The sequence below is a fragment of the Macaca fascicularis genome, chromosome 5 (genome assembly GCF_037993035.2).
Source record: "Macaca fascicularis isolate 582-1 chromosome 5, T2T-MFA8v1.1".
Taxonomy (NCBI): Eukaryota; Metazoa; Chordata; class Mammalia; order Primates; family Cercopithecidae; genus Macaca; species Macaca fascicularis.
Window position 1 is genome coordinate 190,307,190 of NC_088379.1, and position 27,821 is coordinate 190,335,010.

Consider the following 27,821-nt stretch of genomic DNA (forward strand, 5'->3'; position numbering starts at 1 on the left):
CTGCACATGTTTTTCATGGCACCGGAGAGCAATCTGAAGCGCCAGGATGCGTATTTGTAATAGAAACACATCTGAACCCATTTGTCAGTAACAGAGACCATGCGTTTCAGGGCTTTTTTTTTTTTTTTTGAGTCAGTTTATCATCGCTATAAAAACATTTCAAAGAGGAATGGAGTGCACAGAGGCCCTGGGGAGCAGTGCAGGGAGTTCTTGGTTCGGACGGCTGAATGGTTTGGACGGCTGAGTGCCTGGCCTTGGCTGAGTCACTCCTAAGGTCTGGAGTAGAGCACTAATGCTGCGTTTAATCTGTCACAGACGCCTTGGCCTTCTCCCTGAGCTTTCCCACCTGTTCGCCGCTGGGACCCGTGGCTGTCTCCTAACAAATAAAATGTGTGTGTTCTGTACTAGACATGTCAGTTAAGTCAAGAGAGGACTGGGTTCCATATATAGTCGTGTTTGTGGTGTTGAGTTTTCTTTTTAAAAAAATCCTTTAGCTAGAGATGAAAAATGAGGGAAATAACTAATGACTAACTACTTTATAGGGTTCGTATTTAAATGATATGGAAAATATTGTTCATATTCTAGGATAATAGGCTCAGAGTTCTCTTCAAGAAGAGACAGAGACACATTTTAGAATGGAGGAAAATGAGCATTTCTGCCCTGTTTCTTTCGCAGTTTTCTGATGACATTGGGAGGAAACGAACATTTTAGGTTTTAAGTCCTGGCCAGGTGGTGTGGTTAAAGTGAAGGTCAGGCCGGGCGCAGTGGCTCACGCCTGGAATCCCAGCAGTTTGGGAGGCCCAGGTGGGTGGATCATGAGGTCAGGTGTTCTAGACCAGCCTGGCCAACATGGTGAAACCCTGTCTCCACTAAAAAAAAAAAAAAATACAAAAATTAGCCGGGTGTGGTGGTGGATGCCTGTAATCCCAACTACTCGGGAGGTTGAGGCAGGAGAATCTCTTGAGCTCAGGAGGCAGAGGTTGCAGTGAGCCAAGATTGCACCACTGCACTCCAGCCTGGGCGACAGAGCAAGACTCAGTCTCAAAAAAAAAAAAAAAAAAAAAAAAAAAAAAAAGGGAAGGTCTTCGCTCTACAGGAAAGCCATCTGCAGGAAAACACACTGGCTGAAGCTTCCCTGGAATAGAGAAATCACTAAGTTTTAGGCATAAATTGGATGTTCATGATCCAAATTAGAACCAAACTCAGTGAAGGCCCTGGGTCTAACTATGGCATTAAGATTATTCATCCCTTGGATCCTGTCTTACCAGAATCTTCTGGATTTTCTCTGACATGCGTCACTGGTGCTTCTTATAGTTCCTTGAAAAAGTCCCCCTTCTCATTGCTCTGACATGGCAGTGAGTCCCAGGCTCATCTCATTTTTGGAATATCACTGGGTGGTCTCATTAAAACCCACGCCCTTTTCTGCTTAAAAATGGAAGCCTGCCTCTCCCAATTAAATCTATAGCTCCTTGTTTATTGTTTGCTGGACCTGAGATTCATATATTGAAGGGTCTATTCAACTTTTTCTCTCAGAGGAACTCAAACTCAACTTGTCCAAAATTCCAATCTTCTGCTTCTTTCCCTTCCTCTCCCCGCTGTTTTGGTGAAGGGCATCCATCCCCATAATCGTCCCTCAGGGCTCAAACCTGAGTGTTACTTTCCACACCTCTCAACCACCGCAAGTATATAATAGGTCAGCAAGTCTCTTGGATCACATCGGCACCTTACTAGCCTCACATCCAAGTCCTGTGGACCACAGTGCTACATTACTCTCTCCTCTTTCCAGTTCTCTTGGATCACACGGGTACGTGACCAGCTCTTGTATCCAAACCCTTGTCTCCATGCTGACTCTTTTAGTTGCTCTTACGGACTCTTGGTGGGGTGACCAGAAGCTTCTTCTCACCTCTTTCCTTGCCTTGGGCTTTACCCCTTCCCGTCCACCCTGCCTGCTGCTGCCAACGTGATCTGAAGTTTAAGTATCACCGAGTACCTTCCCTGTTTAAAGTTCCTCGGGGGCTCCCCAGAAGCATTCAGGATAAATATCAGATGCCTTGGCTTAGTCCATAGTCCCTGAAGCTCTGCCTCAAATTGGGTCTGTAGCTTCAACTTCCACCACTTCCTGGACAGATGCCCTTTCTCCAGCCATCTAAAGCTCTTGTTCACAGAACTCCCCAAATGGCCTTGTGTTTTAAGTCCTTGACCATGATTCCTCTTTGGCCTGGATTCATTCATTCATTCAGTCAGTCAGTCATTTATTCAACAATTGTTTGTGGAGCTTGTACTCTGTACCAGACACCCTTCCATTGATTCCTGCTCTCACAAAACTCACATTCTAGTAGACGAATACAGTAAACAAGCACACAGTGAATCTCAGATAGTTCTGGAAGTTATGAAGGCAATGAACGAGGGTCATGAGATCGCCAGTACTAAATGGTATGTGTGATGAAATTATATGGGATATGCATGTGCTCGTGCAGAAAAGCAGCTAAGACCTCATGAGCTCCAGAGAGCTGCCCAAAGTTGGGGGGCACCAAGTGGCAGAGACAGTGGGCAAACATGGCGGTGTGGGTCCAGCGCCCACACACGCGGCTCTCACTGAGCACTTTATCCTGGGAGCCAGCCAAATACTTGGCACATAGTAGCCAAGTACCTGGGAGGAGGGGAAGATAAAATTTCCACATGTGTCCAGGACCATCTGAAGCCATTTCCCACACTTTAATTCACTCATATAGAATAATCTGTGTTATAAATTCGCCTTACGTGATCTATGGTGTTCATTATCAGGAAAGAAGGGTCTATTCCCAAAGGCAGGCTGTTGAGTTCAAATGTACCAGTAGATCCAATTTCTTCTTGCGAAAATACAGGTGGAGTAGATGAATATTTTTTTAAATAAACATGACACCAATCCATTAAAAAAAATGATGTATGTGAATCTGCAGGGGCTGCGTTAGACAGAGTTCTGTGGGAAGGTCCTCCTGAGAAGGGCTATTTTTCCAGAGATCTCAGCTGGGAGGGAAGAGCCAGGAGCTGTGAGGAACAGGGGTATAAAGGCCCTGAGTCGAGAATGCCCTGAGTGTTTCAAGGGTGTTTAGAAGGCTGGCATGGTTGCAGTTTAGAGATTGAGGGAGAGTGTGGTAGAAGATGAGGAGGAAGAGAGCGAATCGTGTTGGACCATGGAGGCCATAACCAGGAGTCTCATTTTTTATTTAAACGGGGGTGTGATGTGATCAGATTTATATTTCAAATAGATTGTTCTAAAATAACAAGTGTTGGCAGAATGTGGAGAATTTGAGGGACTCATATATTACTGGTGGGGATGTAAAATGGCACAGCCACTACGGAAAACAGTTTGGCAGCTCCTCAGTAAGTTGCCTCCCAGACTCACCATAAGATCCAGCAATTCACCCCTAGGAATATACCCAAAATAATCAAAAACCGGTGTTCAAACAAAAACTTGTACGCAAACATTCATGGCAGCACTATTCACAGTAGCCAAAAGGTGGAAGCAACATAAAAGTCCATCGGTTATTGAACGAGTAAACAAAATGTAGTGGATCCAAACATTGGGATGTCATTCTGCCATAGAGGAGAACGAAACATTTACACATTCCTCGGCATGCGAGAGCCTTGAAAACATTACACTAAGTGAAAAAAGACAGACACGAAAGGCCACATATTGTATGATTCCACTTACATTAGTATCCAGAATAGGCAAATCCATAGAAATAGGAAACAGATTAGTAGTTTCCAGGGGCTGGAAGGTGTGGGGAACAGGGAGTGACTATTTAATGGGTACAGGTGTCCTTTTGGGGTGATAAAAACGTTCTGGAACTAGGTGGTGGGGGTGGTTGCAGAAATTGTAAGTTTACTTAATGCCAGGAATTGCATTCTTTAAAATGGTTCAAAAGGTCAATTTTATGTGATGTGTATTAATCAGCTTGGGCTGCCATACCAATATCTGGCAAACCGAGAGGTTTAAATAACATCTATTTGTTTTCTCACAGTTCTGGTCTCACAGACCGAGGAGTCCAAAGTCAAGGTGCCAGCAGTGTTGATGGCCGGAGAGGCCTCTTCCCTTGGGTGGCAGATGGCTGCCTTCTCACTGAGAGCTCACGTGGCTGTGGTCTAAGGATGTAAAATGGGTTCAGCCAGCTTGCTAATATGCTAGTTCAGTCCTTTACTTTGCATTTCTTTAATTTCCGTTCTCCAACTAACAAACGGACTTGCCACAGATTACAAATTTCCTGAAAAGTAAACCATAAAGGGATTTAAAATCTATTTTAAGATGTGTCAAACATCTTGAAAAAAGTTAATGCTAAGTTAACTGCCGAAAAAGACAAGCAAAATAATTTGAACATTATGCTAATCAGCAGGTGAAATACAAAAATGAATTGCACATTTCCTTGAAAGCATGATATTTTTTAAAAAAAGAGGTGAAGTGAAGATTAAAAAGAGAAATTTGCATCCATAGGTGTCCTAGAGAAGCAACTGTAATGACTGCCTGCCACTCATGTGCCACGGGGTGATCTATTCGGTGGAGATGTGCTCTTTGTTCTGGGGTAATGCTGAACGGTTTCTCTCTCATAGGTCCAATGGAGCCCTCTAACTTATAATGCACTTAATTATATAGGGCTTCATTGGCATCGAGATGTCTTTTAGCTAAATATTTTTTGAAGGTATAATAGACAAGATAGTGATTTACTTGAGAGATTGGTGGGAGGCTTCCCAGGCATTCCTAGAATTGCAGACAGTTTCATTTTACAAAGCAGTTTAAAACAGAAGACACAGAATTCGTCTGTCCAGGAGCTTTTAGTATTGCCTGGTTGTGGTGAAGAGGCCAAGCAGTGGCAACCAGGGTAGAGTCCTTAGTATAATGTCTTTTTACTGGTCTTTTACTGGGGCCCTCAAATTAGAAAAGATATCTCTACAGAAAGATTATCTAAGAGAGTCCTAAGATCCTTACATTGTTATACCCGGTTTTGAAATTGAAATTTAATTGATTATTGCAGTTTTAGATGAATTGTCAGGAACTTGGGATTTTAAAAATTGATATCATTATGTGTCTTCACCATCTTCTATTAAGGTTTTGATGGGTTATCTCAAGATTAGCACCCAGATTTTAATTTATTTAAAGAAAATTGTGGTGTCACTTCTGGGGACACAGACAAACAAAACAAAGGAAAACAAAATAACCAGGTAAGTCAAAGTAGATTGCTCATACATACCGCAACTCCAATTTTGAGTTTCTAAGTTTCTTCGCCATTTGGCATGTAAAGATAAGGCCATTTCTCATTGTCTTCTATATGTGGTCCCCCTTTGAAGTAAATACTCTCAACGAAAGAAAATACATATTTGCAGCACCCTGGAATTCAAGATCATCTGGGCATATGTGAAGTACTTGTGAATCCACTGGGTACTAAATGGGTATTTAAATAAAGAGTATTTACATGAGTAACCCCTTCTGAAGAAACCGATCCTAAAGGAAGATGTAGTAAGAGGTTGGATAAATACTCAAAACTGGTGCAAGTACATGGATTGGTTTAAGAGGGAAAGGGTTATTCTAGGGGTAGCTGGTAGTTATCATTTCAGATAAGCCATGTCAAAGCATTTCTGAGTCCCAAAAAAGAAGTTATAATAAAATAATGAGAAACAGTGGTGTTATAAAAATATCTGTGGGATTTGAGCACACATGCTGCCAGAAAGCTGGCAGTTTCGGAGCACACATTTCTCAGTGAGCACACCCTCAACGTGCCATGAGGAGTTGTTGGGCACTGGTGACCTTGGAACATAAGTAGGTAGTAGACATTAGCAGCGACATCACTGCCTCTGGGAGTGAGCACATCATGGACTTGACTTAGGCTTGTTGTCTGCTTTCCTGGGAACAGTTATCAGGATCAGTGACTTTAGTAGATAGTATGGTTTGAATGTCCCCACCAAAACTGACATTTAATTGCCATTGTGACAGTGTTAGGAAGTGGAGCCTTTGGGAGGTGATTAGGCCATGAGGGATTTACCCTCATGAATGGATTAATGTCACTATCGTGACAGTGGGTTAGTTATCTTGGGCGTTTGGACTTCTTATTCTCTCTGTCTCATGTGCTTGCTTCTACCTTCCCTCCTTCTGCCATGTGATAATGCAGGAAGAAGCCCCTCACCAGGTGCCAGTGCCATGCCCTTGGACTTCCCAGTCTCCAGACTGTGAGCCAGTGAACTTCTACTTTTTATAAATTACCCAATCTGTGTTGTTTTGTATAGCAGTAGGAAATGAACTAAGACATAGGCATAAGCAGGAGTGAGGACAGCTTCTCTAAGCAATGGTGATTTTGACTTTATGATGTTTAATTTTATGTGTTCACTTCTCTGAGCCGTGGGATGCCTAGATAGCTGGTGAAACATTACCTCTGGGTGTGTCTGTGAGAACGTTTTTTGGATGGGATTAGCGTTTGAGTTGATGGACTGAGTAAAGCAGATGGCCCTCCCCACTGTGGGTTATCATCATCCCATCCACGGAGGGCATGAATGGAGAAAGATAGAATGAACTGTGCATGACTGAGCTGGAACACTAATTTCCTCCTGCCCTTGCACTTGTATTCTCAGACCTTCAGACCTGGTCTTTGGCGCTCCAGCTCTAAGGCCTTAAACTACATCCCTGGCTTTCCTGAGTCTCCAGCTTGCAGATGTAGATCATGAGACTTCTCAGCCTTCATAATTACATCAGCTAGTATCTTATAATAAGTCTGTCTGTCTGTCTGTCTGTCTATCTATCTATCTATCTATCTATCTATCAATCAGTCATCTCTCTGTATCAACCCATTCTTGCATTGCTATAAAGAAATACCTGAGACTGCATAATTTAGAGGTTTAACTGACTCCTGGTTCCACAGGCTGTATGGGAAGCATGGTGGCATCTGTTCAGCTTCTAGGGAGGCCTCAGGTAACTTACAATCATGGCAGAAGGTGAAGGGGGAGCCAGCACTTCACATGGCTGGAAGCAGGAGGAGGAGTGTGGGGGAGGTGCCACACACTTTTAAACAATGAGATCTTGTGAGAACTCACTCACTATCACAACAGCAGCACCAAAAGGAAAATCTGTCCCCATGATCCAATCATAGCCCACCAGGTCCCACCTCCAACACTGGGGATTGCAATTGGACATGAGATTTGGGTGGGGACACAGATCCAAACTCTATCTATCTATCTATCTATCTATCTATCTATCTATCTATCTATCTATCTATCTATCTATCGATCTGTCTGTCTATCTATCTATCTATCTATCTATCTATCTATCTATCTATCTTCTATCATTTATCAACAGTAGATATACTCACAGATGTATACTTGTGGATTGGCTTTGTTTCTCTGGAGAACCCTAAGTAACACAGATTTCATCCGGATTCATTGGCATTGAATCCAGATTCATCAGCTGGCACTGTTGGTGTAAACAGTTGTAGGTGCTGGCCCATGAAAGGAGACCATTGTGGAACACATGTGAGATACTCCTGGGGAGATAAAGGAAAACTGGGGAGGAATTCAAGGAGATTTGGAGTTCCTATAGAATTGTGGGGGCAGAGGCAGTGTTTTAGTTTTCTATCTTTAATTGTGACCCTCTTTTTATCCCAGGTTGGAGCAACCAGAGAATAATATTTGGTTAGTTTGGACCAGTTCTCAGCTTAAATTTTTGATGTTTGGAGGTTTTAGGTGTTGGGAGAGAATCGATGAATAATTGAGAAAGACTTGCAAAGCATTCTTTTCCTTTCTGTTCTTTCAATCTTTCTTCTGTTCGCCTTAAAAATATCAAAAATTCCTTAATGCCAAGATTGTCAATGTAATTTTGTATTAAAAGAGCCTCTTATAAGAGTAAATGTTTCATTTTTTTTTTTCTTTCTACAAACGTAAAAAGAACGTAAGTGAGGATGAGTTTTATTGAGCCCTACAGGCCAGAGCCAACTAGATAGATCCTTTAAGAAAAGTTCATGGTTGTTACTTTGGAAGTTGGGCATCATTACTTTCCATCCTGTCATCTGCTCCTCAGTGGCTCAGCTCCATGTTGATCATTAGACTCAAACATCACCTTGGAGTCTGGCAAACAGCTGCCCAATTTGGTTTAAGGCTAGAGTCTTTTCTGGCAAAGAAGATGGATCTGCTCATTCCAGAAGAGTTGGTTTGGAGTTAAACAATGTGCGTGTCTGCCAGGTCTGCAGAGATCAGATTGAAGGCCAGCAGGATACCTAGCCTGTGAGCTGGCCTGGAGGGTACAGGCAAGGCCTATAAATTCAAGAGCCTGGATGCTAAAGGATTAAATGTTGAACTCTCAAGCCAGCAAAACCCAGTCATGGAACAATTGCATAGTCTTGGATCTTGGTGTTTTGTATCATTTCAGCATATCATTGTATCCCCTGAAAATACTTACATACTGCAAAGGTTAGGCATAGCCTGGTCTTAAAACCCCCTGTCCATACATCATACTTAATGAAAATAGTAATAGTAATAGTAACTTATTATTGCTACTAGAAATATTTTGAATAATATTGTATTAAACTAGCTATGATGGTTAATATTAAGTGTCAACTTGATTGGATTTAAGAATGCCTAGAGAGCTGGTAAAGTATTATTTCTGGGTGTGTCTATGAGGGTGTTGCCAGAGGAGATGGACATTTGAGTCAGTGGACTGGGAGAGGAAGACCCACCCTTGATGTTGAGCTCTCAAGGCTTTCGGACTTGGACTGATGGATGCATTACAGGCTTCCTTCCTCCTCAGCTTGTGACGAACTACGGTGGGACTTCACCTTGTGATTGTGCGAGTCAGTTCTCCTTAATAAACTCCCTTTCATGTATACATAGATCCTATTAGCTCTGTCCCTCTGGAGAACCCTGCTACGTACTAGCCATTACACAGCCATTGTGAGTCTACCAGCTTCTCACTTATTTGATTGTCTCATAAACTCCCACGTGTCTAGCGTTGTGGAATGGCACAGAAAAATGGAGCAAGAAATGACATTTTCTGACTTTGAGAAGACAAGATATGCTTTAGAAAATAACTGGAATATAACACAAGGGTAAACTGACTGTTAGAGGTTCCAAAAGTTGAAGACAATTCTGACCAAAAAAAAATTGTATGGGTGGGAAATAGTCAGTGAGACAAGGGTCCCTGAATGCTTTGCACGTCATGAAGAAAAGGTTTAGTCTTAGCTGGGAGAGAAGAGAGGATTTAGCTTTGTAGGCTGGTAGCAAAGATTAATTAATTTAAGCAGAAGAATTCATTGCCTGGAATGGAGGCAGGGCTGAAAAATCTTGGAGAAAATATATGTTCTTAAGCAGATGGAACTGATGAAACAGGCTCATAGAAGCGACTGTGGAACAATCCAGACACGGAGAAAGAGTAAGTGCTGGTACATCAACTTCAGTGGTGCCGAGGAACACGAGGACAGCAGAAATACCTTGAAGATGCAGCAAACCTTAGGTGTGCTGGGGACCTAGCTTTGATCTTCTGGACAAAAGCAGTGATCACAGAATAGCTTGGCACATATGATTAGAAACTGTTGATATTATGAGTAGAGTTGAGTCTCTGGCATCATTGCAAGTAGCAACATGCTCAGTGGGAAAGGACTGTTGGAATCTCAGCCACGTTCCCATTCTCAGAGACAATATTCTTGGTCATTTTCTTCTTCAGTCCTCCATTACCTCCAGCATGTTTTGTGCCTCTGAATCTGTGTTCCCCTTTATCCCTTGAGGGCCCTTGTTCTCCTGGAGAAATCTTCCTCATCCTTCAAAAATCACTTCTCTAACACCCCAAAGAAGCTCTCACTCTTCTAGGTTAGTATTTTTGCTTTGTAAATAGCTTGACTTTAGCACTTATATTTGATTACATTTAGTCATTTAAATGTGGATCTTTCACCCCAGATTGTTTGTTCTTCAAGGACAAGGGACTATGTCTTATTCATAGTAAATGCAGGGATTGGGCTTAGTCTTGACTTTGAATCCCAAGCAATTTGCAATTTGCTGCTAACTTGATCTGTGGCTTTAAGAAACATGATTAATTTCTCTTTACCACATGCCCTTCTTTTATAAAATAAGGCAAATAGTATCCACTTAATAAGGCTACAAATTAAAAACTAATTAAGATAATATATGAAAGGACCTGTCATCATGATTGGTTCATAGAAACTCAACATTAATTTTTTTCTTCCTTTTTCGCTTTTGATATATCTAGGCTCAGCACAGTGCCTTATGTATAGCAGAAACTCAATAAATTTCAGTGGAACTTACAAATGTTAAAGTTTACTGAGTGCTTACCACATTCCAGGCACTGTTCAGAGCTCTATAGATGTGTAGTAACTCATTCAATACTGTCCCTAACAGCATGAAGAAAGCACCATTAATATGCCTATTTTATTTATGAGGAAACCAAGACATAAAAAAGCTAAGTACTTCCTCAGGGAAGCCCAGCAAATAGACGGCAGAGGCAAGATTTGAATCCAGGTAGATACGACTCTGAAGTCCATGATTCTATAGGTTGATTCTACGTAGTTACATAGGATGTTAAATCCTCTGAACATTTCCTGCTGGTGATGATCTAGTCCATTCAGAGAGTACTAAGAGCAGGGTTGGCAAATGGCTTGAGCAAATCTATTCCTAGTATACTACTCCAAGGACTTCTGAGTTGCTCTTAATTTTTTTAGGAGAAATTATTTCCCGTGAAAGAAAAGATCCAATACTGTCATGGCACTCCTTCACTAGGGTGGACATCCATTCAAATTAGCTGATGAGTTGACTAAGGAACATATTCATTGAGTCCTACCCAGAATTTGCTTCATTCTTGTCATGCAGTGGAGGGTGGCCCTTGAAGCATAACCACCACCACCACCACCACTGCCACAAATCACCGTTGGTGGTGTTTTCCCCCTCCAGGGGATGCTTCTATTGGCAATGCTGTGGAGTAAGTACTGCTGGAGCTCCATTTTGCAGCTGAGAAAATTGGAGCTTATGGAGGTAACTGATATGCACAAGGTCACACAGGCAGCGAACACTTCTCCCCAGAGCTATCTGACTCAGGGCCTTCTCGGGCACCCAAGAGCAACATAATTAGAGAAGCCGATAAGGGTTCCACAGTGGCTGGTCCTTGGCTCACCTGGAGAGGAGTGCTGAGAAGATACGCCATCCGTCCTCCTAGGGCTGAGCTTTCGCAAACTATCTTGGAGAAGGAAACAGAAGAAAAACTTTCCCCTGATCTGAGAAATGAGCATTTCTAGTGAAAAAAGAAAAACAGTGCACTATAGAAGTGTTCTTTTAGTTATTCCTGATTTAAATTAGTACTGAATTTTGGTTTGAGCGAAAAAATGATTTAATGACCTAAAATTATAGTTACCCTAAAGTCAGATTTGTTTTCTTTAAGAAAAGTTAGGGAGAGCTTCCAAATCACTTCATCTTCTATTTAAAGGGGAAGAATATTTTTCTATAATAAATTTCACTTTAGAATTAAGCAATGAGACTACAATACTTTCCTGTTTCCCTAACTCACTATGCAATTTTTCCATTTGCAGGGAAGCCAGAAGATGAATTTCTCTGTAGGAAATGGAACGTTGTATAAATATTTTCTAAGAATGGGCATGCACAGACAATATTAATTAAAAGTGATGAAATAGTATAACCTTATGACATCTAATTTTGGTTGTGTGTTAGTGTGTTGATTGATGGAATCCAATTTCCTTTTTACTTTATTTGAGCCATCTTATGGTTCCTCAGCACAAAGCTTGGAACTGAGCAAACATGATAAATAAGACTAGTGTGCACAGAGCACACATTCCTTCTAAGCTGGAGAGGACACGCACCCCTTCTTTCCCCCTACGTGGCCAGCTAAGCACACACTGTACTTGACAGTAAGTCAAGAATAAAATCATAAACTTTGAGTGTGCAATGTTGAAAAATAATTGGTATATTTGAATTTTCCCTTAGAAAAGATTGCATGAGGAGTTGGTATTGATGCTCAGCATGGAAATGACTGTCTCTCTTCCCCAGTGAAGCTCTCCTTGCTGCCTTCCCTTTCCTATGGGCATTGCTGTGCTGCTGGGCTTAGCTGGATGGAGACCCCTTCAGGGCCATGTAATTGGGAGATAGGAGGCAGCACATGCTCCAAGCTTTCTAATGTCGTTGTTTTCACAGCTCTTGGTGACACGTCCATCCACTCCTATGTGTAGCCATTTTCATTTTAGCACATACACTGTGACAGAGGTTGGGGCAATGAGGTGTCCACGTCACCTGCACCCTTGCCCCAGGACTCGCAATTCCTCCACTGCCAAGGCCCTACTGCTGTGTCCAAATCCATCCTTCAGACCCCTCTGCCCCATCATGGTGATGAGTGTCCCTATTGTCCTTTTCCGTCCTTGGGTCTCACGTAGGGTTATGCTAGTTCATGAGGCATATTTTGATATCTTCGGCCTTTCAACAGAAATGGTCAGGTACTTAATCTGCTTTCTTCTAGGTCTTCTGCCTCTTTGCAAATTCATGGTTGCAAAATGATGCCTGGAGTCAGGGCAACACCCAGTGGCCTCCGTGGCTGGAAGGCAGAGAGACAAGCTGATGGAGGGGAACATCCATCTTCTCCATCAGTGGTATTGGGCTGAAACTCTTGCGTTACTCTCCATTATGAGAGGATAATGAAGGGATTGACTGAATGCCATACACAGGGCACCTTACTTGAAGGTCTCTGTGTCTGCCCTCAAGAGTCCTCTCTGACTAGATTCCATGTATTTCTGTTTATGCATGGGAAACTTCTGCAATTGCCATGAGGATTTGTATATGGATGTTCGTGATTCTAGGGGGATTTGTTGCAAAGCACCACCTCTAGAGTGGGTTCTGTCTCTCTCCTGACCCCAGGGTGATGCCTTCATGACGAAGTGACACTTTTTCCTGGAACATTCACTCATTGTCTCCTTACTCATGAACCTGCTGCTCTGAGGGTAAAATTTTGGTTCTCAGTTCTTAAAAGCATTTTCTTCAATGTTTCTGTCCTGTGCTTTTGAGCAGAACCACGTCTGGTTCTGAGCCGTCATAGGGAGTGCCCCTGCATATGGAGGGAGTGTTTGTCAGTGCCTGCCCTTCAGGATTGGAGGGGAGCTGCTGGGAAAATGACAGCGTTCCAGAGCCAGAGAGAAGTTTACTTAGAAAGTTGCCAAACAGCTTTAGAAAAAAATAATAAAAATAAAATAGGCCAGGCCTTGTGGCTCACACCTGTAATTCCAACACTCTGGGAGGCCAAGGTGGGAGGACTACTTAAGTCCAGGAGTTTGAGATCAGCTTAGGCAACATAGTGAAATCCCTGCTCTACAAAAAGTGGAAAAAAATTAGCTGGGTGTGGTGGTGCCTGCTTATAGTCTCAGCTACTCTGGAGGCTGAGGTGGGAAGATTGCTTGGGCTCATGAGGTCAAGGCTGAAGTGAGCTGGATTGCAGTCTAGCCTGGGCAACAGAGTGAGACCCCATATCAAAAAAAATGAAGAAAAATAATATTTAGCAAGGATAAAACAGTATTAGCTCATCAGCACCAGTGATAGTGAAGCATGTTGATGAAAAAAGCAAACTCTGTAAAACATGTGAAGAGGTTTATTCTGAACCAGTAGGAGTGACCAGAAATTACAGGCAAAGACATAAATTCATACATGGAAGGTGCACATGGGTTCAGCCTAAAGAGGCAGGATATCTTGAAGAGGCGGAGACTTATAGGTTATAGGTGGAGTCAGTGATTTTCTAATTGGCAATTGATTGAGTTGGCAATTGGCTGAGTTAAGCTTTGTCTAAAGGCTCGAAGACAGCAGAAAGAAATGCTTAGTTAAGATAAGGAGGTTATGGAAGCCAAGGTTCTTGTCATGTAGATGAAGCCTCCAAGTAGCAGCCTTCAGAGAGAATAGATGGCAAATGTCCCTTTTAGGGCCTTAGCATTTCAGACTCTTAGTTAATCTCTCCTATATCTGGGAAATCCTCTGGCTGGGAAAGGCCTGGCTGCATAAATGGAGATTCTTTCCAGATGCAAATTTCCCCCTCGAAAGATGGCTTTGCAGGACCATTTCAAAATGTCCAATAAAGATATGTTGGGGGAAAGTATTTTTATTTTCTTCAGAGCCTGTCTGCCACGTGGTGCTATACCAGAGTCCGGTTGGAATTTGGCATCTTAATGCCACAAAGAGTCTTCTTTAAGTCTTAAGATCTGTATTTTAAGGTTCATGCTGGTCAGTTTTCCCTAAACTCCAAAAGGCCGGGGAGGGGGTAAGACCAAGTATGCCAGACGAAGTATGCCGGATGAAGTATGCCTATAGCCTTCTTTCCTGTCGTGGGCAGGAAATTGGTTTCTCAGGTTCCTCCAGGGTTCTCTTGGCCCTGGAGGGGGTCTGTTCAGTCTGTTGAGGGGTTAGGATGAACATAAGCTTTCTAAGGATTCAGGTGCTCCTTGGTGTGTTTTGTGTTAGCTGCTTAGAGAAGAGCATGTGAGTCCAGAATGGAGCCTAGTTAGTGATGGATACAGACACAAGGGGCATTGGTGATAGAAATATGTCACCCAGTGCCTTACAGTGTCACCGAACACTGACCTCGGCCTCCGGTGATGAGCAAGGAATGGCTGCGTGAAAGGCTGCTGAAATTCTTTGCTTTGCTTTTGCTAATAAAAATCATATTTAAAGTGTCCTAGATATGTAAAAAGATTCTATGGGGAATTGTTTCATAATAAAAAGAATGGTGATCACATGCAAACATTCCTAATTTATTAACTACGATTTTATAATCAACATTATTGAGGTATAATTTACATACAGTAAAAGGCATCCATTTACAGTGCACAATTCGGTTTATTTGAAGTGTTCAATTAGCTGAGTTTTGTACACACCCATGAAGTCACTGCCAAAATTGAAGAAACAGAATATTTCCATTTACCCTTGAGAGTTTTCTTCTGTCCTATTGAAGTTTTTATCTCTGTCCCTGACCTCATGCAACCACTGATCTTGACTCATCTGCTTTTTGTCACTGTGGACTTAGTTGCATTTTCTAGACTTTTACAAGTAGTATGCAGTATAGACTCTTTGTGTCTGACTTTTAAAATCTATCATAATGATTTTAAGAGTCACCCGTGTGGTTGCATGTATCAGCTGTCCAGACCCCTGACTCTTTCACCATGCTTTTTTCTTCTGTTAAGTACTATTCTTTCATGTGACTATAACACAGTTTGTTTATCCATACCTATTGATGAGCATCTGGATTGTTTTAGTTTTTAGTTATTTTGAGTAATGCTTCTGTGAACGTTCATGTACAAGTCTCTGTGTAGATTTATATTTTCATTTATTTGGGGTAAATACCTAGGAGTAGACTGACTGGATCCTATGGAAGGTATATGTTTATCTTTTTTTTTTTTTTTTTTTTTTGAGACGGAGTCTTACTGTTGCCCAGGCTGCAGTGCAGTGGTGCGATTTCTGCTCACTGCCACGTCCCCCTCCTGGTTCAAGCGATTCTTCTGCTTCAGCCTCCCAAGTAGCTGGTATTACAGGCACACACCACCACGCCCAGCTAATTTTTGTATCTTTAGTATCTTTTGTATCTTTAGTTTCACTATGTTGGCCAGGCTGGTCTTGAACTCCTGACCTCAAGTGATCCACCCTCCTCAGCCTCACAAAGTGTTGAAATTACAGGTGTGAGCCACTGCACCCGGCCATATGTTTTCCTTTTTAAGAGACTGCCGTAGAATTTTTCTAAATGGTTGCACCATTTTGCACCCTCACTGGCAGTGTATGAGAGTTCTAGTTGCTCCACATCCTTGCCAACATTTTGCATTGTCAATTTTAAGAAAAGTGTAAATTCATGCAAATTGATGGTTCAAATATATATAATTATGTATATTACTAATAATACTGGAGAATTTTTGTTTTTTAGTGACTGAAGAAGTTTTTGAATTTCCCCTTTTCTTATGTCATGTTAAATCGAACACTTAGGAAAGTAAATTTGAATTCTTAAAGTCATAAGGACCTTTTATCCTATTATAGCTGTGGTTAACGAAATACACCACTTTTAGTATCCTGGCAGGGAAAACTATTTCTTAAATATCTAAATTACAACTAGGGAGAAAAAAGAAAAGGAAAAAACATTGATTAAAAGTTGTATAGAGGGTGAAACCCCGTCTCTACTAAAAAATACAAAAAAATTAGCCGGGCGCGATGGCGGGCACCTGTAGTCCCAGCTACTCGGGAGGCTGAGGCAGGAGAATGGCGGGAACCCGGGAGGCGGAGCTTGCAATGAGCTGAGATCCGGCCACTGCACTCCAGCCTGGGCGACAGAGCGAGACTCCGTCTCAAAAAAAAAAAAAAAAAAGTTGTATAGAGGAGGCAGCTTAGGTTGGAATGCGGTAATTTCCACCAGAGTCCTAATTATGTATGGTTGTGTTGCTGCTCTCAAACCATAGCACTGCTTATAGGTTTCACAGGCTGGCACCAAGCTGAACCACACCACTCTTGCTAAAACCTCTATGATGCTTTCTCCAATTTTTCATTCTCCACTGTGACTTACTCTGGGCATTGTAACAGAGTCTTCCAGAGGACTGAGGGTCCTGAGAAGTTGACAGTGGCTGTGACCGATTCTCTAGTTTGCCTGGAGGCCCCGTTGTTGCCCGTGACTGCCTGGTCTGTGAAGTTATCAGCAAACAAAGCAGCGGCCATGGGGTGGAGGGGAAGGCTGGGGAGAAGGAAGGCGTGGTTGGGGTGGTCACCGAAACACCATCTGGCTCTAGCAAGGTCACGGGGAAGTTTTGAGTGCAGCTCCAGCAGGACTTTAAGAATGTGTGGGGCTCCCCTGTAAGGTGAATGAATGTGCAAGAGTGGAGAGAGAAGGAGACACAAGGAAGAGAGTGAGAAAAAAAAAGAAAGAAAAACTTTATGACCAAAGAAAAGAGTTTTTTTCAAAAATGAAAATGATATGCAGCAATTTCTTTTTTTGTTTGTTCGTTTGTTCTAAGGAGAGAAAAGTTTATTAGGCAAGAAAGAAGGAAGAAGAAAACAGCTTCTTCGTACAGAGACACAGCTCCTTCGCAGGGAGGGGGAATTCGAACAAAGAGAAAACCCCCAGTTTCCCTTTTTTATAGTTAGAATAAAACATATTCACTGATAACCTCTGCATACTGTTGCAATCTCATTTTTGGAGCGGGAGTCCCAGCACCGTCGGAATGATCCATGGCACCTGGATGTTTCAGCCCATCAGTGCGTCCTCACCTAAAGCACAGCATGTGTGGGGTGGCAACTGGGTGAGGGGGAGAATGAGCCCTGGGGTTAGACCAGGAGCCTGCCTCTGAGGCTTTCTGACCTCGACCTCCCCTGGGCCTGTTCCCTTATCTGTTGTGCTGCGGTGATAACGCCCGCATCACAGGGTTTCTGTGAAGATCAGAATGAGACAGTGGGCACTCATTAAAGCCTCTGTGTTCGTAATATATATTTTCACATTTGTCAGTTTGTTCATGAGAGTTCGGTTCTGAATAATCTCTCTTTATCGTCTGTCTTCAAGAGCGTGATGGGAATATAGGATTAGAAAAACATTTTTCTCTTGGGGATCTTTTACTTCTGTTGTTTTGACTATGAGCAGCCCTGATACTTGTAGACAGGCAGTGCTCGAAGGAGAAAGATCTTGGCTCACAAAAGTTTAATCCTTTCCGTTTAATGACTGTAGCTTAGCATATTTTAGTTATCATCATTTTGGGTTTCATACTATCTGGTCTCACAGAATTGCACCAAACCTGTCCTGCCCCCTGATAGTCTCCATAATTTTTTCGCCAGTAAACCCTGTAATGAGTTTTGTTACCAGGATGCCTGATGTTTCCATGACTACAAGTCCTGTTTTCCAAACTGGCTGTTCTCAGGCTGGCAAGAGTGAGCTGATTTCACTCCAGAAACATTTTAAACTTCCTGAAAGATTAAATGGCTATGAGCACTCCCACAGAGCCTCTGCAATGTTCTTTGTTAAGGTCAAGGTTCATGCTTTCTTTACCAATTTGATGATTTTTCTGTAATTCTCTGAGAGGTAACGTCCATCTGAAGCTATTCTGTAGCTGCCAGTCTAAAGCCCATTTTCCTACTGTCTCTCCTTCCTTCTAATGCTTCGATCTCCAGACACTTTGTCAGTGATTCTGGCTTCCAGAACGCCTACCTGTTCTAGGGGAACGTGTAATCTGTGAACAGCCTTGGACGCGCTTCCCATGGCGTTTGACACTCAAGGCTAAAAATAGCAAGATGAAGCCTGAAGCATTCTCCAAGGAAATGAAATCGAACCACGTAACTGGATTATTCTTGGTTATCTTGCAGATATCCGCGTGACCAGACGTCTACAAATGGTGGTGAGATCATTTCTCGTTGCCTTTTAATCTGTTGGCAACTCACTTCTGAAAACATCTTCAGAGTTTTTTCTTTTTTCCCCAGACCAAGGGCAGCCAGCAATTTTGAAACTTTGCATATTGGATTGTCATTGTGACTTCCACAAGTCATTTTGCAAAGTTCATTTTTCTTTCTTTCCTCATTTCAGGCGTTTTTTTTTTTTTTTTTTTTTTTTTTTTAAGAGGGGGTGGGGTGGTTTTACTTTTTCACAGTGGTTGCTAAGAAAGAATCTTCTGTTTATAGGCTCCTAACAAATAGTGACAGCTGAAAGACAAATATGGTGCTGTGTTTGCAGGACGATGGAAGGGGGCCAGCAACCCGCAGCCTCCAGGCACACACACTCACAAGGAGGCCTTTGAGAGTGCTGCCTGGCATTGTGCGTCCACAGATTGCTTGAAATAATTTAAAAAGGTGTTTGCCTCATACTTTCAATGACAATTTATTTCCAGAGATCCACCAGCATTGTACAAATTGATAGGATTGTCAAGTTTTTTGTTTTTGTTTTTTTTTGTTTTTGAATCTCAAGGCTTTTGCTTAACAGTGGCTAAAACGCAGAAAGATTTGAATCTATTTTCCCAACAGGATTCTTTGACCTTTGGGTCAGACGCTGGAGTGTCACAAACCAAGAAGCCAGGGGTAGGTTCGTTCACGTTCACCTTTCTTTCTTTGGGAGAATTTCCTCCATGCTAGTGTTGTCCCAGAGCAGGATGGTGGTGAATGGGCTGCAGTTTAGAAAACATTATGCTAAGAAAAGAGAAAGTGATGGTGTCTTTCTAAGGCCAGCATATAAATGGACATTTGGGTTCTTCGTTTCGTAATTTCAGTCTGAAGGAAATGGTTACCTGGGGTAACATAGAAGACCCTGAAATGATAACTACTGAAAAGGAGGCTCTAGTGGAGGTGGGCTGAGCATGTCGCCCTCGGCCAAGGATCACAGCACAAGGTCAGAGTAGCAGTGGGTGATGCCGTGCTGATGACGAGGGTGACACACAGACAGCCCAGTGGGCTCCAGGCACTCTTACAAGCACCTTTACGCTCATATCAGTACTCAACACAGCACTGGTGGGTAGGCATTGCTATGATCACGATTTACAAGGAAACGAATGGCAGAAATATCTTGTCCAAAATACACAGTACATGGTAAAGCTGTGGTTTGAATCCAGGTGGTTTGGTTCAGACCTGGTACTTAAAGCTCAGCACTATGCTCCCTCTCTTAGGATCCCAGTGCTTCTCAAAGCCTGAGATTTTGTTCTCTATTTCTTTTTTTTTTTTTTTTCTTTTTTTTGAGATGGAGTCTCGCTCTGTCACCCAAGCTTGAGTACAGTGGTGCGATCTTGGCTCACTGCAACCTCTACCTCCCAGGTTCAAGTGATTCTCCGGCCTCAGCCTCCCAAGTAGCTGTGATTACAGGCAGGTGCCACCACATCCGGCTAATTTTTGCATTTTTAGTAGAGATGGGTTTTTGCCATGTTGGCCAGGCTGGTCTTGAAGTCCTGACTTCAGGTGATCCACTTGCCTTGGCCTCCCAAAGTGCTAGGATTACAGGCATGAGTCATTGGGCCTGGCTTTGTTCTCTATTTATCAACAGCACCTCGACTTTTGGGCAGACTGCCTGTCCCGAAAAGGGTTTTTCACTAACTTAGTAGGAGAGAATGCCTTTCCTGCCTCTTCTTTTCTCCTAACCCTTCTCTGAAAAATGTCTTTGTGTGTAGAATCCCGGAATGCCTGGAGGAAACACATGGAACTTCGATGTGAAAAGGACCTTAAAAGATTTAGTGTCAATGTTTTCAACACAACACACAGCACGGAATCTGAACTTCCCCAATTCATCGTCACCATTCTGAATTTTCTTTTTTAACCCAGAAGTGTTGGATTGGTCATTTGGTTTGGGTTCTATGTCAGAAACCATTTGCAGACAAATGGCGAGGCAGGGCTCAGACAGTCCTCGGAGGGGACTTTTGTGAGATTTTGATTCTACTGGAGAGCTGAGACGCGCATTTGTCCACAGGAAACTGAAGAAGCAGGGTCGCCGTTGCCTTCAAAATGAAATTCATACGCGGTGTTGGCCAGGCTCCTCTTTGCCTTCTTATTCTCCAACAGGTGATTTTGCAAATGTGATTCTCTCTGTAATTCCTTCCTGCTCTTCTTCCTCTAGAAACTTCTAGTATAAATTTTCTCTTTTCCCAACTCAGAGATACTTTATATTCTCATTCAGAAACAAACTGGGAGAGTTAAATACTGAGAAAAACATACAAGTTTCTACAAACAAGAGACTACCCTGCGCTGTTTGAGGCTGAGTGGAGATGTACTGTTCTTCTTATACTCACCTCTGTCATATGATTATTTCATAAAATGCACATGGTGTTACTTTAAAATAGAAATCTAATTAGACAGAACAAAACTTAAACTAATTTTAATATTTATTGAGCATAAGATGTACATGGCACGGATCTGAGGGTAGCCTTGGGAAGCCCCCACCTGGGCAGTGGGAGAGAGGTGGGATTGATAACATAGGAGAGATGAGATGCATGCAGGGGCTGGAATACAAGCCAACAAATGCTCTGTGTAGCAGCAAGATGATCTTCTTACTAGAGCACAGAGGAAGCAGTAGGGGGACGTGGTGGACACATCGGCGAAGAGTTCAATATTTCAGCTGAATTTTGAAGGATCCATTCACTTCTATGCTAGCGACCATGACAGGTGCAGAGCAGACGGTGGGGGAAAAAGGCCCAGGCTCACCCCCAGAGCAGACACAGAGCTGCTGAGAGGACCATGAGCTGGCCGAGGCCTGAGCTGGCAGGAGGAGACTGCCGTGGGCAGTGATCTTCATGGCTGGAGGCACAGTTGAGCTCCAGTGTTGGCAGCAGGAGGAGCCATCGTTCGCCAAGAGTCCAGTCAAGACGAGTCGTCCTTGAGGGGCACTGGCCCAGAGACCAGGGTCGTCAGGCCACACCCTGCAGGGGCCAGCATGGAAGGCAGCCCACACTCCCACCACTGCTAGGAGGACTCCCCCGGTTTCCCGGTTTCCCCTATCCCCAGACCATCTTGGGAAGGAAGAAGGAAGGGGAGAACTCATCTATTAGCGAGTGTACTTGGAGCTTGATGAGTGTTTACCAAAATTAAATTGTCTTAAACTGGAAAAATCTGAGATAATATTGATTACTGAATTTCAGTGAAAGTAAAATTTTACTGCCACCACCCAGCGGGGAGTTCACAGGGACAATTGAGCAGGTTTCATAGTGTATGATTCTATTTGTATGAAATATCTAAAGCAGGCAAATCCACAGAGACAGAAAGTTGATTAGTGGTTGCCAGGGGCTGGGTGAAGGAGGAGGACAGTAACTGCTAATGGGCACAGGGCTTTTTTTTTTTTTTTTTGGTGATAAAAATGTTCTAGAATTAGATAATGGTGATGACTGCACAACTTTGCAAATATACTAAAAACCACTCAGTTGTACACGTTATAGGGGTATGGTCTGTGAATTGTATCTCAGTAAACAAATGCAAAAAGATTAGATTGGTTCAACAAAACAAGGAAGCTACAATTTTTTTCATGCATTTGAGTAGCAGTATGAGTAAAGTCTCATACTGCTAGCTGATAATCATTAATGATTAATGATTAATGATAATCATTAATAAAACATTGATTTTCCAAATATCTTAATCTGATACCTTGTTGGATAATAGTCTATACCTAGCTTTACATTATTTCTACTAAAATAAACTTCAGACAGAACTCAACTGGTAATCAATTCAACTCAAGTAGCACTTGAAGCAAAAAAGTACTTATAGACAACTATGGAAATATAAAGCAACACACAAAGTGTGCAAACCCAATGTGAGGTGACACATGGCCATCTGGGTGCTTTCAGTTAAGTCAGTACTTTGCCTTTTTATTTCTTTCATGCTTTGAAGATAAGAAATGAAAAACTATGTTTTGTAACTCAGAGTGCTTGTTACAAACACACACATTGTACTTCGTACTGCCATTAAAATTTGTATTCAGTACAAATTTTTGAATTTTGAAAATTTTCTTTCTTTACTTTCAGGTCTATTAATATTGTTATAACAGTAAACTTGTAAGTGGAAAATATATTACTGTTACTCTGTTTTAAGAACAAGACTAAATGTGAGCCGTTTCTTTTACTGTTTCTATCATTCCTGCAGTTGGCCTGGCTGGAAACCTCGTAGTCACCACCGACTCCACCACTTCCTTCAATCCCTAAAACCAACCAGTGGCCAAGTCTTGCTGATTTTATTTTTGTAACGTCTGTCACGTGTATTCCCGCTCCTGCTGCCCTGATCTGGTCAATCGCTTCTCCGCACCCGGACTAGGATCACCTCTGGCTCTTGGCTTCCATCTTGCTCCTTTGGAATCCCCCAGAACCATCTTCCGAAAGCTTCCTGCTGCCCAGGTCACCTCCTGCATGCTCTCCCACTGCGTGTCACTCGATCGAACCATTGTTTCCTTCTGCACCAAAGTTTATTTTCTTTACAGAGCTATATCATTTCCAATACGTCTTTCTTTTCATAATTCTATCTTGTTTTTGTCAACTAGAGAGTTTATGATTTTAAAATCCTTTTTAGAAGAATCGTCCTTTTTCTTGAAGCTTCTTGATCATTTACTGCTCACATTCCCTATAGTGTGGTTATCTCTGTTAGCTGCCTGAAATCCTTTCCGGAACAAGATGGCGTTTGGTGTCTTGATTATTGATCTTGGTGTCCTGTAAGTTTCACGCCCAGGGCGGGAAGCTGGGGTGCATCAGAACTGCTGCTCTCTGAAGCAACTTGAATACTTAGAGAAATGTCATATATTACAAATAAAAATCCACAAGGTATTTTAATTCTTATCTCTCGATTTTTTTTCTATATTTTGCACTCTGGTTTCTTTTAATTCTCTTCTTTCTTTCAGCATCCTCCAAGTCTTTGTTCAAAGCCTCCTCCCTTTCCTGATGGCTCTCTGTTTTAGTTAGGTATACATTTCGGCTGCCTCTTTTTCTTATATAATTTTATAATGAAGACAAGGTCTTAGGATAATTTTATTTTTTTTATTTTTTATTTTTTTTTTAGAGAAAGTGTCTTGCTCTGTCTTTCAGGCTGGAGGGCAGTGGTGCAACCATAGCTCACTGTAACCTCAACTCCTGGGCTCAAGCACCTCAGCCTCTTGTCAGCTGGGACTACAGACATGTGCCACCCGCCTAATTTTTTATTTATTTATTTGTAGAGATGGGGCCTCGACATGTTGCCCAGACTGGTCTCGGACTCTTAGGCTCAAAGGATCCTACTGCCTCTGCCTCCCAAAGACCTGGGATTATAAGCATGAGCCACGCGGCTCTTTATTTTGCTTTCATGAGTCGAAAACATTTGTCTCTTCTCCCTTAGCATTCATCTAAGTATATATTTTATAGGAGAAAGGCCAAGGGGAAGACCAGGGTGATGTTCAATATTAATATACTGTGTTTCAGAAAAGGAATGACATAAGCTCTTGTCTTGAGAAGGAATCCCTAGAACCGTTTATCAAATTAATCACTGAGCATAAGGGGCTCTGTTCAGAGAGGTGTTTTCATAAAGCCAAGGAGACCCTGCATACCTGGCTGGAGAGGGAGGAAGGGATTGAGGACAGAGTGGAAGTAAGGAAAGGCCTGGCCAGCTTCTAGTCCTGGGAATGGCAGGAAGATGGAGAAGGAGAGGAAGGGCGCAGAGTGAGGTTCCTTTTGACTTCCTCTCTGGAGGCTGTGCTTCAGAGTTATTCCAAGAGCAGTCTACACCTCAGGCACATCACAGCGAGCTGGGCAGCCGGTGTGGTCAGGCAGGAAGAGGGTTCTGGGGCTCAGCTTTCCAGGGTGCCCTCGACGTTGACAGGATAGAGATGCAGAGTTGAGAAGCGAAGGATCGACAGCGTGCACAGAGTGGCGAGGGGAGCTGACTGCACAGCAGAGCCTGGGTGCCAGGCTGGGCCAGAGGCTGGAGGAAGGGCATGGCAGATATTCTGGAGTTTGTAGCCTGTGGGAGCTGACATGAGGCTGAGTCAGCAGGAAGTGATAATACTGCCCAGACCCAAAGAGATCAGATTACCAGTGACACCAGCCTCAGGTTTCAGCCTTGAACGCCAGGAAATACCCAGGGAACAGGGTACACAGCCCTGGAGACCAGAAGAGGTAGAGGACGCCATGCATAAGAGCCCTGGTTTTCCCACCACCATAAGATGTTAACTGCTCCCACTCACCCGGGGACTATCTTGGGAAGGAAGCGGAGGAGGGGAGACTATTCGGAGAGACCAAGCATTTTTATCCTGATGAGTGATTTTTTCCTAATAGACTGCTTCCATCTTTGCAACGGATTACACTAAAAACGATTAGACTTTTGGTTAATTTTATCTCTCTATATAAATGTCAGTTATATATATCTGCACACATATGCTATATATTTATATTTATCATATATAGAAGAAATTGCATACTTTAGACTGATATGTGTGTAAATTATTTAATTTCACTACAACATTTTTGTTATATTAAAAGAAATACATCTTAGTTGTAAAATGCTTGAAAAATAAAAGTATTCATAAATCACTGAAGATATGACCACAGTCAACATTTTTGTGAATAATTTTCAAGTCTTATACCAGTGTATTTGTATTTATTAAGTAGAACCTTGAGAAATTCCTGAGATTTTACTGTTTCTGACTTATAAAATTAGAGATTTCATAGAGTCAACCTAATACATCTGGTCTAGGGGCACACAACATGCACACATGTACACATACGTGTACACCTATGTTCTAGGTGCATATGTATAGCTGTAAAAATGGATATTCTTCCTTTCAAAAATGAGATTATACTGTCTTATAACTTTTTTTAAAATTTAGCAATGTGTTGTGAACATCTTTATATATCATTAAATATTTTTCCATGAGGTCCTTTTTAAGTGATTACATGGTATTTCACAGTAAAAAGTGCCATAATGTGTTTATTAGATAAATAATATCTAAATGCCTGTTAGATATTTAGATTTTTAATAATTATTTGATGTTATAAATAACATGGTAATACATAAACTTACAGCTAAATATTTGAACACATTGAGAATTATTCGTGTCTTGGGGATTTGGTGTACAGATTATTTTGTCACACAGGTAATAAGCATACACCATATGTAGTTTCTTGTATTTATCAATTTACATTCTCTTAACACGATACACAGACGAATCTTCAACTGGCTGCCAACTTGCTAGGTGAAAAACTGTAGCTGATTTTACTTTTGGTTCCTGGGTTTGAATAATTATTCATGTACTTAATAGTTCTGTTTTCTTCATCTGTGTCTTTTTTTTTTTTTTTTTAATCATCTTTTCATGACCTTTGTTTTGTGCTGGGCTCATATTGAACCTGCCTATATGGGAAGCTGAGCTCACAGTCTGGCCCCTCGTCACGAATTCTCATGCAGATTTCTAGCCTCCAAACCTTCTGTTTCTTTGAAATCCATATTCGATTTGTCATTCAGTCTGCTGCTGTTTTTACTGAACTATTGTTTCATGGACAGTTGAGAAATGGAAGGACCTTGATGGTTAGTTGATGTCCTTCATTTCACCAACAAGGATATTGACATGGGGCCATGGTAGTAACTTTCTCAGGGTCACGGGTCGTGTGAAGGTGTAGTGCTGGGCTCTGGGCTCCTGGTCTGGTTGTGTATCCGTCACCCCTCGTCCCGGGAGGGTTCCTGAGGCTACGTCTGTGTCGGGGAGCCCTCGTCCCGGGAGGGTTCCTGAGGCTACGTCTGTGTCGGGGAGCCATCCAAATAAACGCTGGCTGGTCGTGCTTAACCAAGTTTTCTGCTCAGTTGCTTTTCTGTTTCTAACTTCTAACTGTGTGGTCTTTTTTGTTTTTGTTTTTTTTTGTTTGTTTGTTTTTCTTTTGACAGAGTCTTGCTCTCTCGCCAGGCTGGAGTGCAGTGGTGCCATCTCGGCTCACTGCAACCTCCGACTCCATGGTTCAAGCGATTCTCCTGCCTCAGCCTCCCAACTAGCTGGGATTAAAGGCGCCCGCCACCACGCCCAGCTAATTTTTGTATTTTTTGTAGAGATGGGGTATCACCATGTTGGCCAGGATGGTCTTGATCTCCTGACCTCATGGTTCACCTGCCTCGACCTCCCAAAGTGTTGGGATTACAGGCGTGAGCCACCGCACCCGGTACTAACTGTGTTTTTATGTCACTTCCTTCTTAAGAACTGATGAACTTACTGTGAACAATTCTAATATCTGTTTTATGTAATATCTGCTTTAGAAATTGCTCATTGATTTTAAACATATTTGTAAATGCCACATTCTGACTGTCTTCATCAAACATCTAGCTGAGAAAACTTGGCAGTGCAGCCAAGAGGATCTCACACATGTACTCACATGCTTGATGCTAGTGAGAATCAGCTTAAAGGGGACTTCTGAAGGCCAAGAAGGCCAGGGAACTAGCCTTTTAGAGCCAACCACACGCTGGACCGTTTGTATATTTTGTCATATTTACTCCTCAGATAAATATTATGTGATATTCTTTTATTAAATCATTTTACAAGCTGACAAACGTCACCAGTACAGGCCCATTTCTTTAGGAACCTAACTGAGTCTGAGTTTGGAAAATACGCTTTTCATACCATTTACAGGAGCTGCATTGGCAAAGCAAGGCGTTCACTCTCTGATCCTTTTTCTTTTTGTAAGCTCTGACTGCCAGAACAATCTTCAAATAACATGTCATTATCAGCAGCCAAAAAGGAAGCTTGGACCCTTTTGGATTTGAAGTTTGCACAGCGGTCCTTGTTATTGCTTTCAGTCTTTTCTCACTGGGAAAAAATGGCTCCCGAAGTAAGAAGGTTCTTCGTGACCCCATTTAGAAAATTGGTCATCTCGTCTATGCATCACCAGTGTCAAGAACTGTGCTGTGGTTTTTAACAGCTGTCTAGCAATTTATCTTTGATAGTGAAAGAAATACCGTGGCCATTAATCCATGAGCAGATGTCTGCTAAGCTTTTTGTCATATCATCTGACAGCTGACCAAAGCCGTAAGTGTGTGTGTTCAAGGATGTTGGGTGGGTTGGGAGGCCTAGACAGCACTCAGCTCTCCGAGTTCATAAACATTTTGAGATTTCTCCATTAGCGGGGAGAAGGAGAGAAAGAGTGAGGGAGAGAGAGGGAAAATAATATTTTAGAGACCTCATTATAAATACTTGGATCAAATAGTATCCGTGTTTTTCTTAGGGAACAGGTCAAAGATCGACTTACTAGTTTCAACTCATTTCTGTCTGCCAGCCACCAAATTTCTTTGCTGAAGGGTTAGGGTGGAAAATGCTGGTAATTCTAAGGAGAAGCCTGAGCTATCAGCAACTCTGACAAACCAACAACTGGTTAGTCTGTATAGGAGCAGCCTCTGAGGGACATTCTTACTGA

At 42.3% G+C, this 27,821-nt stretch overlaps 1 long non-coding RNA gene across 1 annotated transcript; it reads left to right on the top strand.

Annotated features, from left to right (window-relative positions):
• Window positions 1–18,719: 18,719 nt before the first annotated feature.
• Window positions 18,720–23,237, top strand: LOC107129869 (uncharacterized). The gene is made up of 3 exons (XR_001491163.4): window positions 18,720–19,026; window positions 20,103–20,490; window positions 22,558–23,237. It is a non-coding gene; the product is annotated as an uncharacterized lncRNA (long non-coding RNA).
• Window positions 23,238–27,821: the final 4,584 nt, after the last annotated feature.